Below are 19,080 nucleotides of genomic sequence, written 5' to 3'. Positions count from 1 at the left end.
GTTTTGTATATGTAACAATACTTTCATTTGCACGTGCTTTGCAGACAGTGTATTTATCACCGGCAATCCTAAGAACCTATATATCTGTTGTTTAAATAAACTGCACTTTTTTAAGTAGCTAGTCGTTTTGGTTTCTCACTGAACGCGACCAAAGACTCGAGAGTGGCCGTGCTAGTTCATGAGCACGACTAGACTGAAGGTGCAGTCCACTATTAGTGTATCCAAAGCGTAATAGTTTAATACATATTAAATGCGATTGGACTGATAATGCTGAATTGGGCATCACTCAGAATTTAAACCTAGCCGCACCTAGCCTCCCACCTCGGTGAGGAGTGTTAGAACACAAGGGGGTTTATTTTCTGCCAAAACCGCTTGGCCCCTTTTCATGCAACAGAATTTTGGCGTAGTCGGCAGGATGGCCATGGATAAACTGCTGCAAAAATATGATTGTGCCCCTTCCCAGGCCAGGAAGGAGTGGGCCCATAAATTTTGGAAGGATGAAGAGAAAGTGGTGGAATGTATTGAAGAGTGTCGGGCTTCACAGAAGCTCAGAGCGGGGAAAGGCAAAGGTGTGATTTGTGCGGTGTTAGGCGCCTGTTTATCTTGTGCACAACAAGAAGCTAGGGAAACCCCTGCTCCTAATCTGATTTCAGCTGTAGAATATGCAACCCTGAAATCGGAGAATGAGGTGTTGAAGACATCACTAGCCTTTCAAAAGGAGACAGGAGAAAAATTAAGAACTCAAGTTGATAAGCTTGTGAGTAAGAATGAATGTTTAGGAAACCGGAATGCTCAACTTGGGAGTGAAAATCTCCAACTTAAAGGTGAAAATCACCAACTTAAAATGTTATTGGAAAGGGTGACTGGGCTCTTAGATAAAATGCAGCCCTTGACCCAAGTCCAACAAATTCGTAAATTAATGTGTTATCCAAATTCTGGAACCCAGACCGGAGATTTTTGGTCTAATAGTGAAGATGAGGAAGAAGATGAGGAGGGAAGGGCTTTTACTGTGAAATCTCGAGTCTTTCCTTTACGACCTCTGATTAAAACTGAAACCACAGTTGATGAGGATGATGATGAAGTCTGCAACACTGTGCGTACTATTCCGTGGACACCAACAGAGTTAGCGAAAATAAGGGAAAAACATTCGAGGCGGCCAGAAGAATGAGCTGTTGAGTATGTGTGGCGAGTTTCTTCTGAAGGAGGAGATAGAATTATGTTGAGTGAGGAAGAAGCAGGAGACTCTTGGGAACCAAGAGTGTTTTTAACAACTATACCTGGTGGATCTCACCCTCTTTCTAACCCCGTCGGTCAAATAAGACCGAGCAGATTTCCTTTTCCTTTGTGTCTTACAGGAACCTTAGATGAACTGTACGTGGACAGACGAACTATTACCCCCTCACAACGGTTGAAGAGAGATGTAACTGGTATCTTAGGAACAGGCCTGGGAGTCTTAAATAGTATAGATGCTGAGATACTTGCCAACAAACTAGTCACAACCACTACTGATCTGGACAAATTAAGACATCCCCTACAGTCCTCTCTACTAGCATTGGGAAGCCACCAATGGCTTTTATCGAATATATTGCCTCAGTGGGAAGAAACGGGTGAAAAAGACCATCAGCTGATCACAGATGCACTTGGTACAACCCAAAACAATGTTTCCTTGGCTCTTAGTTGTATCCAAGCCCAATTGTGGATGCAATCTATGACAGCCGCAATCATAAGGGAAGGTGAGGAAGGCACCTTGCCCACCGAAATTCAAAAAGTAATATGGGATAACGCAATTGAATTTGAGAAAAAATTTCAGTCCTGGTGGTATCTGCTTAATTTCACCTATGATCCCATTGAGAGCAAGGCCACAGCTTTTGTCTTAACAATACGCAATGCTTCGGTATACACCATATACCCAATCATTGCGCTGGGGTTGAATCACCAAGGAGCTATACTCTATCCAATAGAGCACAGAGTGTGGGCACAACAAAATGAGAATAAATGGCAAACTGTTGATGTTGACGCATGCGTTTCACGAGACCAACAAGGATTCATTTGTGAGAGTAATACCCTCAAAGCACAAGACATTTGTCTTGACACCAACCAGAATGTTTGTCACTTTGAGATACATCCCGATGAAACCCCAGAGACTGTGCTTGTATATATTGGGAAAGGGTGCGTTTGCATGAGGTCTTGTATTCATAGATGACATAGTAGTTGATATAAGTAATCACTCAAATCTTTGTGTTTGTATCTTTACTAACATTATCGGATGTGACTTCAGTTATTCAGCTCCTGTTACGTCTTTTCAATTGCTACAATCTAATTATACATTGATTCGAGATTTGTTGCCTACCCCTATCGGAATGAATCTCTCACTGGTGAAGAAGCTGCTACAACACGATGAATTGAAGCGACTGTTGAAAGAGGCCCAAGAAAATGGACAGAGAACTTTGATTACCGTCCATCATGATGTTGAAGAAATACACCAAGTGCTGGAAAGAGTCAAGAGAGACGGAGGACATGGATGGGGAGATACTCTTTTTGGATGGTCGCCGACACTTACAGGACTTTATAACAAGATGCTCCATCCTGTTGTTGTTTTACTAATATTCATTGTTTTGTGCTTCGCTTTGACAATTGTTTTGTATGTTAGACTTTGGATTATGATGAAAAGTTTAAATCGTTTGATCACTCCACGAGATGTATTTGCACTTGATATCCCTCACCACAAGAACACATGTGATCTTTCCTATCAGTATTGAGTATCGTGGAGCTTGAGTGACTGTAGTCACGGGGTGGATTATGTGGAATAAATACTAAATTAGCTAAAAAATACAAAAGTACAGCATTGTTCACACATTAAGGAAAAGTATAAAATCAAGAGGCTTCTGAGGTAGAAAATAGCCACAGCTGGCATGAAGGACACAACACCTGTGGTTCCCTGATAAGCTACATGAGGTACTGGACGGGATGCAATTATTCCGCGGCTTTACCTTATGATGTATAGTGGATATGGGAATGGGATGATACCATGAAACAGATGATAAGCTGCCAATTAGCTGCCCGCTCGATACCTGGAGCCAACATTTTGTCAAATTTTGATGAAATGCTGTCCCTTGTGCAAACTTTGCTCATTATAATGTCATTATAATACCAAAACACACCTCCATCCCGAAGGCTACCCACCTCCAAGGTGTGACCACTCCTCCTTGAGTCTGCGCCCTGAATTTCTCGTAAACTATACCTTTAATTGTGAAGCGAGAGAAATTTACACCAATCATGATAAAAGTATGTATGACTAAAGTCACTCAAACTCCACCTTGAAGATAACACATAGTATAAAAATAGCCCGAGAGAGGGGGGATACCCAGGGAAGACACCATCATAAAGAATTACATCACTGACTTCTGGGAGCAGTCGACGGGCTGAGCCTCTCTTCCCCCTCATAGGGACGCCTTTGGGTAAGACTTAGACTATACCGAGTGCTTCCTCGGGAAACTCAGAAATTTCTCTAGAGACTCCCTTTTCTACATTTAGAGCCAGGCTGTATCGTTTATAACTTTGTCGCGTGTTTTGTATATGTAACAATACTTTCATTTGCACGTGCTTTGCAGACAGTGTATTTATCACCGGCAATCCTAAGAACCTATATATCTGTTGTTTAAATAAACTGCACTTTTTTAAGTAGCTAGTCGTTTTGGTTTCTCACTGAACGCGACCAAAGACTCGAGAGTGGCCGTGCTAGTTCATGAGCACGACTAGACTGAAGGTGCAGTCCACTATTAGTGTATCCAAAGCGTAATAGTTTAATACATATTAAACGCGACTGGACTGATAATGCTGAATTGGGCATCACTCAGAATTTAAACCTAGCCGCACCTAGCCTCCCACCTCGGTGAGGAGTGTTAGAACGCAAGGGGGTTTATTTTCTGCCAAAACCGCTTTGCCCCTTTTCACGCAACACAGTGTAACTAGCTAATCAGAAATAAGCGAGTCGCGTGTACGGCTACAACACAGGGTATAAAAGATGATGATCTGTGCTTAATAAATGGCTTCTGTTGATTCACATTGGATCGTCTGGAGTCCAGTTATTTCTCCTCAGATGGTGACCCCGACGTGATCCCGATCGGCGCTTGGCTTGAGCAACGGAATGCGAGGGGCAGAAGACCCAGAAGGAGATCCACCGGCTGGAGGACGGCTCAGCTGGACTGAGACTGGGCGGATCGGGCGGCAATCCGGAATAAACAGACGATGTGGCCACGGACACCCAGAGAGAGGTGAGCAGCCGGGGCAGGAGATGGGGCAACAAGTAACAAAAGAAGAAGGGGCTATATTAAGACTTCTCCTGCATATCCTCTCTAAGAGAGGGGTGAAATACGATGAGTGTATGCTCCGAAGGTTGTTAATCTGGTGCAGAGAGAATGGATTCGCACCAGAGCCCCAGACAGCTTTTAAACCAGAAATATGGGAGGCTGTTGGGAAAAAAAACAAAACAAAAAACTGTGGGAAGTGATAAGTAAAGGAGACAAAGAGGCATCACTGTTGGCGACGACATAACGGTTGGTGTTATCGACCTTACAAGATATGAAGGCGGAGTGAGCCACGGCAGCCGGGGCTTTTGCAGCATTACAACCCACGGGAGGGGGTTCGAACAGGCCAGGTCCGAAGGTTTGGGACAATCCCCTGCTGATCCCCTCTGCTCCACCTGAGGCCGATGGAGGAGGCAGAATGTCAGCAGAGAAGGACAGAGCCGGAGCTGTTTGCTCCTGCCATTGCCCGCCTCGCCCCCTCCCCTCCCCAGTCGTCTCCCTGAGATAGAAGTGCTGGTTTTTGTATGTCTGCTGTGTAAGTGTGTGTGGGCACCAGCTTATACCTGCTGATCAGCATGTGTGCTACTGTTTGCTTTTTTGTTGTGTGCAGTGTTGTTAGGTGACTCCACTTGAGCAGGTGTTCTGCCCGGTGTGGTACTGTTCTCGTATGCAACTAGGGCTGACACTCCGTCAAGTGAAGAAGTTGGTATATACACAATGTTTAGACGTAAGGCAAGCACGCCCCAGGTAGATACACCAGGATGGGCTGTAGAACCGATGGAAGTCCTGAAATATTGGGGGAGTTTTCACGAGCCGACACGTTTACGCTCTCGGGAATGGCTTGCCCGTGCAGGGCGTATGGCTGGTTGTTTGTTGTTTGCCTATAAGATCATGGTTGATTGGGAAAAGGAGTTGAGCCAAAATCTATAGGATGCTCTGTAGGAAAATGAGAAACTGAGCTCTTGTTGCAAAGGCAGACTTTTATGTCAGTCGTAAGTGATGGGGGAAAAAAAAAAAAAGAAGAAAAAAGAGAAAAAAAGAAAAAAAAGAAAAAAAGAAAAAGAAAGAAAAAAAAAGAAAAAAAAAAGTGGAAACCGAACAGGAGCAATTAGATGGGAAATGTGCCACGTTAGCACAAAAGTATGCCATACGCGCTACGAGAAAGCGGCAGAAAAAGAGAAATAGGACACCTGATTCAAAGCAGTACCATAGAGATATGGTTTTGGTTTTTTCCTATATGTGTATATGTTATTGCATGCCTTAGTAGATTGCTCTGTGTTTTACCCTGCGAGACAAAAATGAACCCCAGCAGAAGTGGTCTCTTGAGCAAGGGGGTGGAATATGGGAAAGCAACGGAAGATCGGCGAGGAGGATTGTAAATACACTCAAGGGACTCGCACCTGGGTGCTGGAAAACACATATATCACACCAGTTGTTATTCAGTCTCGGGTGCTGGCAAGAAAAACATTTGGATGACATAAGCCTGTAATGGACTCACAGACACCTTATCTAGCTGCTTGAGAATCTTGGCCTGTTGTGGAAGAAGATCAAAGCACAGTACCAGCAAGAACAGGGAGTCCGCATGCGCTCTAGCTAACAAGGACTCTTTTGCTGCCAAGGATTCGTGATAACAAGGACTCTCTTGCTGCCAAGGATAAGTTTAGTAATGCTACTAGTACAGCTATTTCTGAGTTATTGCTAGATGTAGATAGTATTTGAGATGTGATGTTGCAAAACAGAGCTGCTACTGATTTTTTGCTTTCAGCTCACAGACATGGTTGTCAAGATTTTAAAGGACTGTATTGTATGAATCTAAGTGACCACTCCAAATCCATCCATGTCCAGTTGCAGGAACTGCACCGACCGAACCGGCAACTTGTGGAGACCACTGGGTGAAATCTCTTTGCTGGATGGACTTGGGGGTGGGGTTGGTTGAAGCAAATTATACTCATCGCCTGTGTGGAAGGAATTTGTCTGTTATGTTGAGTATGCTGTTTGCCGTGTTTAATAAGCATTATACGATCAGCTGTAAATGCCGCTTTGCATCGTACCCTTGTATGAGTTGTAGAATATGTTGCTCTAAAAACTATGTGTGTATCCATGAGAACCTGACCTTCACAGAAGAAGATAACAAGAAGGGATTACAACAATGTAGTCATGTATCAGACAGCTGCTGTTAGCAAAGCTGGATCATGAATTTGGTGAGACTCGCTGCATACGCTGGCCACGTGTGCAGCGACTCTAGCCTGTACTTCTCCACTCAATCCAGTGCAGGATATAGGGGGGCTGTCTCGGGTCAGAGAGGGGGAGAGAGACATGAGCGCACTTTGAAGATACAGGGGATGCCCTGAAGCACTGTGTCTGCCCCCCCCTCCCCCCATAAGTTCTATGTTCATTAACCCCAACAGCTCAGAAGGTATTACAGCATGTTGCAAGATAAGATATAGTCTACTACTGCTGCAAGACGCATTGAACACCTTCCTACAAGAATTTCAGCTTTATGCCCTGATAGGACAGTGGGATGATGCACTCGCAAAGAGCCTGACTGCATTAGAGTGGGTATTTTTGCCACATACCTTTTCAAAAACAGAACTATGATGATTGAAATGTTACCACGATTGTTTTCCCAGGGTCGTTTGTGCAGTCAGCAGCTTTCTGGAATGGATCCAAGCCACATACATGTCCCCATCAAAAAGGATGACCTTGACCCTTGGTTATCACAAAGTCTTAACCTCCTTAGTACATTATATTGGGCAAATAATAAATTATTCTTTCCCCTGGCACAGACTATTACAGTCACTTTCACAAATTCCTTTACGGCCGCGCATCCTGCTAGCACCAAAGCCTCTTGATGGCACCTGTTCGGTGTTTGTAGATGGTTCAGGGACACAGTAAAGGCTTTTGACTTATTTCAACAGGAACTGTTAAATGTAGGCAGAATCTCAATATGTTACTGGTATTGTTCAAAGACTTGAAGGAGCATCTATAAAACAAGTAGAGAACCAATTGTTATTTAGTCTCTTACTGCAATTAATGATGCTTTTATGAAAAAGACAGTTTCGTTATTTTATCATCCACATACACTCTCATAGCTGTTTACTTGGTCCTTTAACTGAGGGAAACACAGTTGCGGATTATCACACTGTTGGTAACAACTCCGAACATTATGCAGCAAGCTAAAATGTCGCATGATTTTTTTTTCATCAAAATGCGAAGGCATTGAGGAAGCAATTTTCTTTAACACAACAACAAGCACAGGATATTGTGCAAACTTGTGCCGATTGTCAGCAGCTGGCTCCTCTGCCATCATTTGCGGGGGTTAACCTGCGAGGGCTTACACCTGATGAACTTTGGAAATCCGATGTTACGCGCATTATGGAATTTGGACATGTTTCAGTTGATTTGTTTTCTCACTTTGTTGTAGCTCCTGCTCATACAGGAGAGAAGGCTTGTGATGTTATTCGACATTGGTTGCAATGCATTGCAGTCATGGGAGTACCGAAAACTATAAAAACTGATAACGGACCAGCTTATGTGTCCGCTAAAGTACAGGCCTTTTTTTTTTACAGACATGGGGTATTAAACATGTCACCAGTATTCCTCATTCCCCGACTGGGCAATCAATTGTGGAGCGTATGCATCATACTTTAAAAACCATGCTTGCTAAACAAAAAAGGGGGAATCCCGTAGGTATGACCCCTCAAGAGTGATTGTATAAAGCAACTCATGTTTTAAATTTTCTAAACATGTCTTCTTTGTCATCCACAGCAGCAGAGCGACATTTCGTAAGAACTGTTGAATGGCCTGAACAACCGAAGGTGTATTAGAAGCACCTTAAATCGGGGTGCATGCTAACCACAGATAATACTGCAACAAATAGAAGTTGTGAGCAAGAAAATTCTGTAATGATTTGTACTTCTCATCCATATGTTTGCTTCGGCTCAAAATGCAAGTATACAAGAATGTAATCAATCTTATTGTGTAAATGTAACACGAGTAAGGTATAAAACAGCAGTAACATGGATAGGGGATTGGCAAAATGCATTAAAAACACGTCTTTCTCTGTATTGGGATTGGGAGTACAACTCTCAAAGACTTTGTGTTACATCTCTCCCCTGGAATACGTTGCTACATGGCTGGGAAATGGTTAAACACCATCTCCAAGGTGCTTTTGACATGTCGTTGCAACAAAATATTTGTCCTTTACATGATCAGCTAAAAGCTCAAATACTAAAGATTCAAGACTTAATGAACCACAAAGTATTTGAAATATTACAAAAGGATTTCTCGTGGGTAAATCCAAAGAAATTGGCTTTCTGGGCTAAATTTAGGAATCTGGGTATTTATTGCCTTAGCAGGGTTCTTTTTGATTCTGTTTTTAATTGTGTTTAGTATATAACCTGCTAAGAGCGTCACAACGAGTAGAAGCACAAGTCATGGCGACCTTGTTAATAAATGGTCTGGTGTTAAACAAAAAAGAGGGAGATGTGGCAGATCTACGAGCAGAGGCCTGCGTACGGCCAAAGACAGTGAGCAGAGCACACAGGAAACACAAAGCCAAGAGAACAGTTCATACCTTCACTCCATCCTGTGACGACCATATAACATTTTCGAATCTCGGACAAAGAATAGGGCTAAGTATTCTTCCTTCGCTAGGAACAGCAACGGCATTAAATATGTTGAATAAGATAGGGTGTTGGGCAAGTAAACAGATAAACCTTACAACTGAAATCATATCTAGCTTGCTTACTGATGCTGATAGCATTCAGCATGCTATGTTGCAAAATCGAGCGGGTATTGATTTTTTGCTGTTAGCTCAGGGTCATGGATGTGAAGATTTTGAAGGTATGTGTTGTATGAACCTTTCCGACCACTCATCATCCATTCATAAGCAGTTATGGGATCTGGAGGATAACATGTCCAAATTAAAAGTGGTCAAAAATGGTTTCGATGATTGGTTAAGCTCATGGGGTATAACGGGATAGTTATCAGACTTCCTAAAACAAGGGCTCATGCTATTCTTGGTTATATTATTATTGATTATGGTAGCCTCGTGTGTTCTCCGCAAAGTGACTGACATGATAGAAAATGCCATGCATAAGGTCTGGCTGGCTCAAGAAGAAAAAGGGGGTATTGTAGGAATGTATCTGAGAGAAAATGGTCACGTGAGCCAGCCTCCCTACTATGAGAGATTAGATTAAGGGCAAAACAGGTGGTAGAAGATGGAATTAGTACATGGGAAAAACGGGAACTGAGAAGGTAGAAAACATGTTGTGCTAATGACTAAGCAATTTACTATGTGAATTCTTGTAACCAATCTGATGTGTGAATGAACTGCATGGACAGCACGTGGACAGTGTAACCAGCTAATCAGAAATAAGCGAGTCGCGTGTACGGCTACAACACAGGGTGTAAAAGATGATGATCTGTGCTTAATAAACGGCTTCTGTTGATTCACATTGGATCGTCTGGAGTCCAGTTATTTCTCCTCATTCCTGGAGCAGCAGAGCTTTGAAGCTGGTTTCTGGTAGCACCCTCTCATGTGGAGTCTCGGGTGGCTAGTAATGCGGTGCAGTGTGCCACACTATCTTCCTCCCAGTGGAGGAAGACTTTGATCTTTCTTTGATTCCAGCTGAGCTGCCTAATTCCTCAAAAAATCTCTGAAACACCCACATCTGGGGGTGAAGCTACCCCCCTGGGTTCAAAACCACAAATGAAGAGGGATCTGGCAGAGAGACAGACAACACAAATGCATAATCTCTGTTTCCGTGGGAATCGAGAGCAAAGTGGAGAACTGTGAGGGAGTTTCCCAAATGCCCATGTTAGCTCTGAGTCATCTTTCCTGCACCCCAGAAAACCCTGCCACTGCCCTGCCTCAGTTTCCCCATCAGGTGAACAAGGATGGACCATACCTGTCTTGAAGAGTCATTAGGATGTGGGGACTGGGACAAAGAAAAAAGGGCCAGAGCTGTTAAATCTGAGCCAGGTGTGCTTGAAGATTTCAATTAATCAGTTCATCATCATCATCGTCACCTCTGCTGACATTTGCCCAGTGCCACGCGGGTTGGGTTTGGCTGAAACAGAGGGTACTCACACTGCCAGGCAGTTTGGCACTCAGAGGTTTAAGCCATGAATAAATGCCGCATTTGTTCCTGGCTCTCTCCACTCCATCTAGTCTCAGGAGCTGCCCTGGAGATTGAATTTTTATTTTTTGGAGGGGAAAACAGAGCACTACTCTGCTGCAGGGAGATTGCCAAGGGCTGCTTTGGTGGGACAGACAAGGCAAACCAACCATCACTGATAAAACATGGCACGACTGCAAGAGGAAAGGGGGCAGAGCTTTTCCCCTCCCTCAATGTCTCAAGTGTGATTTTTGGAGGCTGCAGGTTGTTTCTTATTATCAGAAAAAAAAAAAAGAAAAGGGTTTCTCCTCCTTGTTGCTATGTGTAAAGCCCACAGCAACAGTCAGGAAATCAGATAAATTTGCTCTCTAGCCTGTCGCAGAAAACAAAAAAAAGCAACTGGAAAATAAAAACGAGGGCACAAAACAATCTATGCAAAAAACAAATTGGTGATTTAAAAGGAGGCAAAACACTACCAGCACGTTACGAAGCATATCAACTTCCCATTAGTTCTCTTTGTGTAATTCATGTCACCACAGTTTTGAGATAAAGCTGCCAGAGCCACTGACTCTAGCATGCTGTTTGCAAATGGCTTTGGCAGGCTGAAGGCACTTGGGTCCCCTCGAAAAAAAAAATACAGGAAGCATGTCTGCAAATAACCAGCAGGCTTTTTGTTTTGCCAAGCATAAAGGGATGGTGGGGAGCAGCAACCCCCTTTTTCCTCTGCAACTCCCCTTTTTTGGGACACCAGAGATCCCCACTAGTGGTTCAACATCACCGCTGGCTCTCCTTGCGTCCCATGGGAAAGGACAAGCAACACACAGGGTGATGCCAGCCTTTTTTGGGAATGGAAACGATGTCTGTCCCCAAGCAGGAGCTTGGCATCAGGATTTCCCAGGCAGAGATGCTGCACAGTGGCAGTGTGTGGAAATGAGCTCTGCAGGGTGAAAGCTAAGCAGCCACGGGCACCGGCTCTGCTTTCCCTAGCAGAGGTAAGGGTAAGAGCCTGCCCCGCTCTGTCACAAGCCAGATGCAGCAAAGACCTGCAGGGCAGACAGAAAATTGGTTGCAAACATCTTCTGAACACCCAGCTTGGGTTTTTTCCCTCCAACATACAACCTGCTTATTTTTCCCCAATTTGCTTGTGTTTCCTGTGAGCATAGCCCACAAGCAGAGTGGGCTGATTTGGCTTAGGGGTCCTGCGTTGGGGACGGAGATCGGCCCAATTCACTGGGGAGTTCTCCGGACACCTACATTTACTTTCAGGATGGATACGTACTTTTCTACCCTCTGTCTTAACATGCCTACACATTTGCTCTTGAACAGATCCTGCTTATAGTGTTCCTACAGTGCAGGAAAAAACCTGAACTGAGGGTGGCCGGGGTTCAGGGAGAAGAATTTGTACCTGACGTGGAGATGACACACTCCAGGCTGGGATGCTATCCCAGAGCAGAGTCCTTCTGAAGAAGGTCAGTCCCACTGGAGTCACAACATCCCTGCTTCACAGTGGTGCATGGCACACCACGGAGAAATGAATTAAACTGTCTACAGTTATGCAAAAGCCAATTGAAGAGCTGGAAACAGAACTAAAATTATCTGAGTCTAAAATTTGTGACCTCCCATTCAGGGACACGCATGGGGTGCCAGAAGGCACATGCAGCTCTACTGCTGAGCCACCTGAGGTTCAAAGCTGGAGAGGGATGACTTTCCAGACCTGGTTCAGCTGTTTCACAGAATTGTGTGTATTATGCAAACTACAGCTTATTTTGCTATGTGTTTATTTACAGCTGGCAGATAACGACTTCAGCATCAGCTGCTCTGAGTCCAGCTGATGCGCTGGTTACCCACCTGACCCCTACACCCAAACAGCCCCAAATTTTCCCTGTGCCTAGAGTACAAAGTCACACCAGACTGAAAACTGGAGTCCGGTATGTTTCTTAAACCCCAATATACTTCATCTCCTCCTCCCCAATTATTTTAAGGTCCCTTTTGAACATGATGTGCACGGCCAGCCTGAACGCGAAACCACACCGGGCTGCCCCGAGAACTGCGTTTTGGGGGTTAAAGGTTGCAAATTTGAGTTACAGCCCGTCTGGCCAAGGGAAGCTGGTGGGGGCAGCTCTGGGTTCCGTCCCAGTTATGGGAGGGGGAGGCCCGAGGGGCTTGGGGGCCCAACTGGAGATCTGCGGGGCTTGGGGCTGGAAGGGACACCTGCGGCCATGCACCTGTGGCCATGCCCTGTGACAGGCCCAAGAGACAGCAACTCCCGCCCCAGCAGAAGCCCCTCCCCACCGCCATGCGGGAAGGGAGCCGTGCTGCCGTCAAGCACCCGCAACTGCTGCAAAACGCATCGTTCCCAGCACAACTTGCCCTTCAAGAAGTTAGTATGGGCTGCTTTCTCTAGTTTAATTTTCTGCTCCTTTTAGCAATCATCTTGGGAATAGTCATGGGAACCCCTATCTCTAATTTATTGTGTGGCATAAGAAATTTTTATTTGAGCAAAAATAACGCCTCTCTCCCCTGCCCTTTCCCCCTGCCGAATTTTTCCCTGTTTGTATGCGTGGGCTAGCCAGATACGCATTCAGACTGTGCTAATTTGATACACTGAGCTCAAAACATCATAATGCTGGAGAGGCAGGGAGCAAGACAGGTGAATCTAAGTAGTATGTAGCAGATGGTAAAAATCATAAGCAAGTATCTCTCTGGCTTTTAATGCAAATGGATGAAAAGAGCTGTCAGGTTTTACTGTGTTTTGTTTTTAGTTGAAGGAGTGAGGAGACAATTTTATGTTTATGTTGGCTGACAGCTGGCATCCCTCTGCCTCACTTCTTGTGCACATTCCTCTGAAAAGAATTTAGATACTTTTAAAACAGGTTTTTCCATGTTTGCAGTTGCAGGCAGTTCTGGTTGTATCAAAACAGGGAGTCTTCCAGTTGTGATAATTTGTACTGCATGTACTAGGTTTGGTTGTGATAGACTATGGTGCTCCACAACCAGTATAGTGCTGTGTTTTAGATTTGTGACTAAAACAGTGTTGATAACACACCAATGTTTTATCTATTGCTGAACAGTGCTTGTACAGCTTCAAGGCCTTCTCTGTTTCTCGCTCTGCTTTCCCAGTTGTTAGTCTAGGGGGTGGGCAAGAGGTTGGGATGGGATACAGTTGGCACAGCTGACCCAAATTGACCAAAGAGATATCACATGCCATATATTGTCAAGATCAACAATAAAAATCAGGGGGGAGTCTTGCCAAGGTAGCCATTGTTTGGAGACTGTCTGGGCATTGATTTGCTGCAGGAGGTGGTGACTGATTGCCTTTGCATTGCTTTCCCCCCCCCCCCTTTTTGTTTTTACTTCAATTATTAAACTGTCTTTATCTCAAACCATGAGTCTTTTCTTGCTTTTCCCTTCCAATCCTCTCCCATCCCCCTGGCACGGAGAGTGAGCAAATGGCTTGGTGGTTGCTTAGTTGCTGGTCTGGGTCAATCCACCACACTGCATAAAGAGATTGGGGACTGTTTTATGAGTAAAACCTCCTTCCTGAATGCCCAACTATTTCATGTGATACCTTCTATGTCTTTATCAGAAAAGAATAACAACTGTTTAATAGGTAAATAATCATTTAAATGATCTGTCATGCCTGGACTAGCTTTTATCTGGGGCATAAAAATAATCACATGCAAAATATTGGCAAATCCTTACTCTAAAATAAGCAGAATGGAAATAAGCTACTTACAACACATTGCATTGCAGTGGGTTTAAAATTGTACTGTCTGCAAATATAAACACAACAGAAAGCACTTAACATAAAATGTCTAGTTTGATTGAAAAAAACCCAGAGCTGTTTTGCAGAAAGGCTCACTGTGGTATGAATACACTGAAATGTTACATAAGTATTTTTGAAAGTTGGGAGCAGGAACAGAAAAATCTGGCCTGTGTCTGTATCGTTCATTCCTCATCATGCCTGCTCACCCCTGGAGTGGTGGCCTCCTCTCTATCAGCTCCAAGAGGAGACTCGCCTTCGTTCTGAGCCCATGAGGGCAAGATGGCAGGCTGCAGGGCCATGCTTTGTGGATTGGAGAAGAATGGGGAGAAATGGTAGGAGAGGGGCTGCATCCTCTCCTACTCGTTATCTTCTCCTTTCCCCCCTCATGGTGCCAAATGAGAGAAATAGATAGCATGGGATCAATAATGTTGACAGGCTCCCTCTGAGGGCACATCAGCATTAAGACTCGGTCAGCAGAGTGCACGTGTCAGGGGTAATATCTCAGTGGTGTAGAGATGTGCATGAGGCCTGGGAGAGGGATGGGAAAGTCTTGGTAGTCCCTGGAGCGGCTCTGCTCTGGGGACAGGCACTCAGCAAAGCACTGAGAGGGGAAAGGAAGTCCTTGCTGGAAACAAAATCTGGGGAGGGTGGAAGAAGCCAGGTCCATGCTTGCTGGAGGTACAAGATTTGGCGAGACAAGGAGGGGAATAGATAGTGGAAACCTTCATATTTGAAGGGGAATCTAAGAGGGCTAGGGGTTTGGGAGGCATATTTATGTGGAGGCAGGACTGTTATAGAAAAAGAGGCATGGAAATTATCCAGAGAGTTTGAGGCCATCTTCCTTCTGTAATTATGTGGCAGTCTAAACACTTTAAGTAGCATAGGTACCACTGCTATACAAGATAAGAAGTAACAGGTAACCTGCTCCTAGCAAAAAAACCCACCCCACTCCCAGCAGCCTCATGGGCTATTTGCCTAGGAAGTCACTTCCCTCTTCTGGTCACATGGTCTGTTGTGATTGGCTGGAAGGACCAGCCACCCCTACCAGTTTACCTGAAAGTACATCAGACCTGGAAGGCCCTTCCCCTACATACACAGCGAGGAAAGACACCCCACCCCCCGCCTGCTCAAGCGAGCTCGGCTCCGTGGGCGGGGCGGAAAGGGGGGGGTGGGGAGCAGCGCTCGGCGGCCAGCAGGGTGTGTGGCTTTGTGTATGGTGACAGTGTCTACGCGCGTGCGAGTGTGGCGGTGGCCATGGCGGCGAGGCGGCGGGGGCTTCAGGGGGAGGGGGGATCGGCGCCCCGAGGGCCCGTGCGGCGGGGCCCGCGGGAATCTGGGGCGAGCCGTGCTGTGTTCTACTCTCAGGGCTCTCCGGAGGCGGCGGCGCAGGGCCGGGAGCCCCCCGCCGGGGGCGCGGGGCGGGGCGAGGAGAGGAGACCCCGGACCGCTTGCAGGCCCCTGAGCCCTCCTGACCCGGTAAACCTGGGCATGGGGGCAGGGACAGAAGGCACAGGCTTTACAAGGCAGCCAGTATATTACTGATATTTCCACCGTAATTCTTATTACCGTCCCACACCAGGCTCTTTGCTTCTTTTACGCCACTAAAATTGAACCCCTCCAGCACATAACTGCAGTACAGCAGAAGCACAACCATTGCATCCCTTGCTGCTTGTGATTTATTCCTTACTGGGGTGAGGAAGTAACATCATCAGGTGCACCCTGCTCCTGTCTTTGATCAGCTTCTGGATGGGACAGGAGACTTTATTTATGTCCTGGGAAAGCAAGTTGTCTGTGTTAGGGGGAGGTCAGGCTGGTGACTAGATAGCTCCTTGTGGTTGTAACGTGCGTGATTTTATGAGGAGTGGCTTTGATCTCCTGGCTACCTGCCTGGTGGCAGGATCTCTAGAGCCTGGTTTGTGGTGTGAACCTGCAGGGTTGTTTCCTGCAGCTGATACTCTGTCATATAAAAAACCTTTCTGAGAGCTATGTCTACATGAATTATGCCAGTTTTTTTGTGCCTGGACCTTGCACAGAAGCCGGTGGGATGGAGTTGATTGCCATCCAGCACTTCACAGGGGATGGCAGGAGCTGCGTTATCCTTCTGTCCATGGGCTAACTGGACTCCCAGCTCCAGGCAGGGTTTGTGGAGAGGCTCAGGTGTGTTCCCCAGCTCACCTGCTGTCTGTTTCACCAGGCTCGTGGTTGGTGCTGGAGGACAAGGTAAAGGGCAGGAGCAATTCCAGTGTTGCAGCTGCCTTTCATGGTCCCCTTTTCCCCTACAGATCGAAGAGCTTCTGAAGGAGGTGACATTGAAGGAGACTAAGAAGATTGTTGTCTTCCTCCATGAAATTAACGGCCTGCTGAGTGCCATCCCAGAGACCACAGAAACTGAAGTACATTCCAGAGGGATGGAGGAGGCAGCAAGGCCCCTGTATGTAGCAGGCTCTGCTGTTGCTGTACAGGCAAAGGTCCTCATGGAGTATCTCCTTTAGGGATTGAAAAAAAATTACCTTATTTTATGTTGAAGGGGAGAGGGGGATGCTCCATCTTTAAGCCCTGGGTGCAGGTGCCTGCAGATGTGTGGGGAGAGGGATCCTGGTCTCTGCACATCTGCTGTTGGTGATGCTTAGAGCGTTTTGCGTGTCCCGTCTGTTCCCAGCTCACCGACCAGGCCCGGCTCCCCAAGGGTGTGAAGGTCCTGTTCTTGCAGGTGCTGTTCAGCATGAAGGGATGGTTCCGCTTCTTGCCTTCGACTGAGCTGAAGGTGATGGGCACCTGCATTAAGCTGGAGATCAACATGGATGTGGCGGTGACCATGCCATGGGTGAGTTTGGCCATGCCTGCTCCAAAGTGGCCTGGGGCCTGGCTGAGCTTCATCCCCTCTTGTCCCCTGTGGCCCCTGCCCTGTCCTTTCCATTTCTGATTGAGGTTGTGGCATCTGGACATGCAGTGTGTTGACTCCCACAAAGAGCTGGGGAGTGTGGTCTCACCCCTCGCTCTATCAGAGCTTTCAGCTGCTTTGATTTTAGTTCCTCATGAGGATCTTCCTTCTCTATGCCTGAGCTGAACCTCTTCCACATTGCTAGGGATACAGGATGCTGTCTGGCTTTGTACCCCATTGCACTTCTGCCTTGACACCCAAGTCTATGTTACAGGGAGGGTGATGTTTGCAGGTTGTTACCCCTCTAGAGCTCCATCTCCTTGCTGCCCAGACTTACTCTAAGGGGATTTGAGACGAAGTGACGCCCTGTTTGGCTGCATGGCTCTGCTCTGTGGCCTGTGATCCTAGAGCCTGGTGAGCCAGCAGCAAGGCAGCGCTCCTGACTGACTTGGAGCTCCTTGGGGCTGTAGCTGCATGTTTGAGATAGGGCTGTCTGTGGGACTGGGGAGAGCGGTGGGTGGCGTAGTGTCTCGGGCTGAACTGGGCTCTGCAGGCAGGTGATGTGGGATTGCCCCATCCCTCTCTTCCCAGGAAATCTTCCAGGACAAAGACAACCTGAACTAGCGCTACCACTGGAAGAGAGCTCTGTACCTGGCCCACGTTGCTCAGCACTTCTCCAAGGAGAAGCTCTTTGGTAGTGTGAAGTTTGCCTACATGAACAGCAACCATCTCATAGAATCATAGAATTGTTAGGGTTGGAAGGGACCTTAAAGATCATCTAGTTCCAACCTCCCTGCCATGGGCAGGGACACCTCCCACTAGACCAGGTTGCTCAAAGCCCCATCCAGCCTGGCCTTAAAAACTTCCAGGGGTGGGGCTTCCACCACCTCTCTGGGCAACCTGTTCCAGTGTCTCACCACCCTCATTGTAAAGAACAACTTCCTAACGTCCAGTCTGAATCGACCCATCTCTAGTTTTAATCCATTCCCTCTAGTCCTGCCATTACCCGACATCCTAAAAAGTCCCTCACCAGCTTTCTTGTAGGCCCCCTTAAGATACTGGTAGGCCACCATAAGGTCTCCCCGGAGCCTTCTTTTCTCCAGACTGAACAACCCCAACTCTCTCAGTCTGTCCTCATAGGAGAGGTGCTCCAGCCCTCTGATCATCTTCGTGGCCCTTCTCTGGACACGTTCCAGCATGTCCATATCTTTCTTGTAGTAGGGGCTCCAGAATTGGATGCAGTACTCCAGGTGGGGTCTCACCAGAGCAGAGTAGAGGGGGAGAATCACCTCCCTCGACCTGCTGGCCACACTTCTGATGCAGCCCAGGATACGATTGGCTTTCTGGGCTGCTAGTGCACGCTGCCTACTCATGTTGAGCCTCTCATCCACCAGCACCCCCAAGTCCTTTTCTTCAGGGCTGCTCTCAAGCCAGTCACTGCCCAGCCTATATCGGTGCTTGAGATTGCCCCGTCCCAGATGGAGGACCTTGCACTTGGTCTTGTTGAACTTCATGAGGTTGGCATGGGCCCACCTCTCCAGCCTGTCAAGGTCCCTCTGGATGGCATCTCTTCCCTCCAGTGTGTCAGACGCCCCACACAGCTTGGTGTCGTCAGCAAACTTGCTGAGGGTGCACTCTATGCCACTGTCCATGTCGCTGACAAAGATGTTAAACAAGACTGGTCCCAGTACTGATCCTTGAGGGACTCCACTTGTCACTGGCCTCCACTTGGACATGGACCCATTGACAGCCACCCTTTGGGTGCGGCTGTCAAGCCAGTTCTTTATTCACTGAATTGTCAGTCCATCAAAGCCATATTTTATCAGCTTGGAGACCAGGATGTCATGCGGGACAGTGTCAAAGGCTTTGCTCAGGTCCAGGTAAATGACGTCTGTTGCTCTCCCCTTGTCTATTGATGTTGTAACCTTCTCATAGAAGGCCACCAGGTTTGTCAGGCATGATTTGCCCTTGGTGAAGCCGTGTTGATTGTACCCAAACACCTCT

The sequence above is a fragment of the Larus michahellis genome, chromosome W, assembly GCF_964199755.1.
Source record: "Larus michahellis chromosome W, bLarMic1.1, whole genome shotgun sequence".
In the NCBI taxonomy this organism is placed as follows: Eukaryota; Metazoa; Chordata; class Aves; order Charadriiformes; family Laridae; genus Larus; species Larus michahellis.
Note: the sequence above shows the minus strand (reverse complement) of the source record.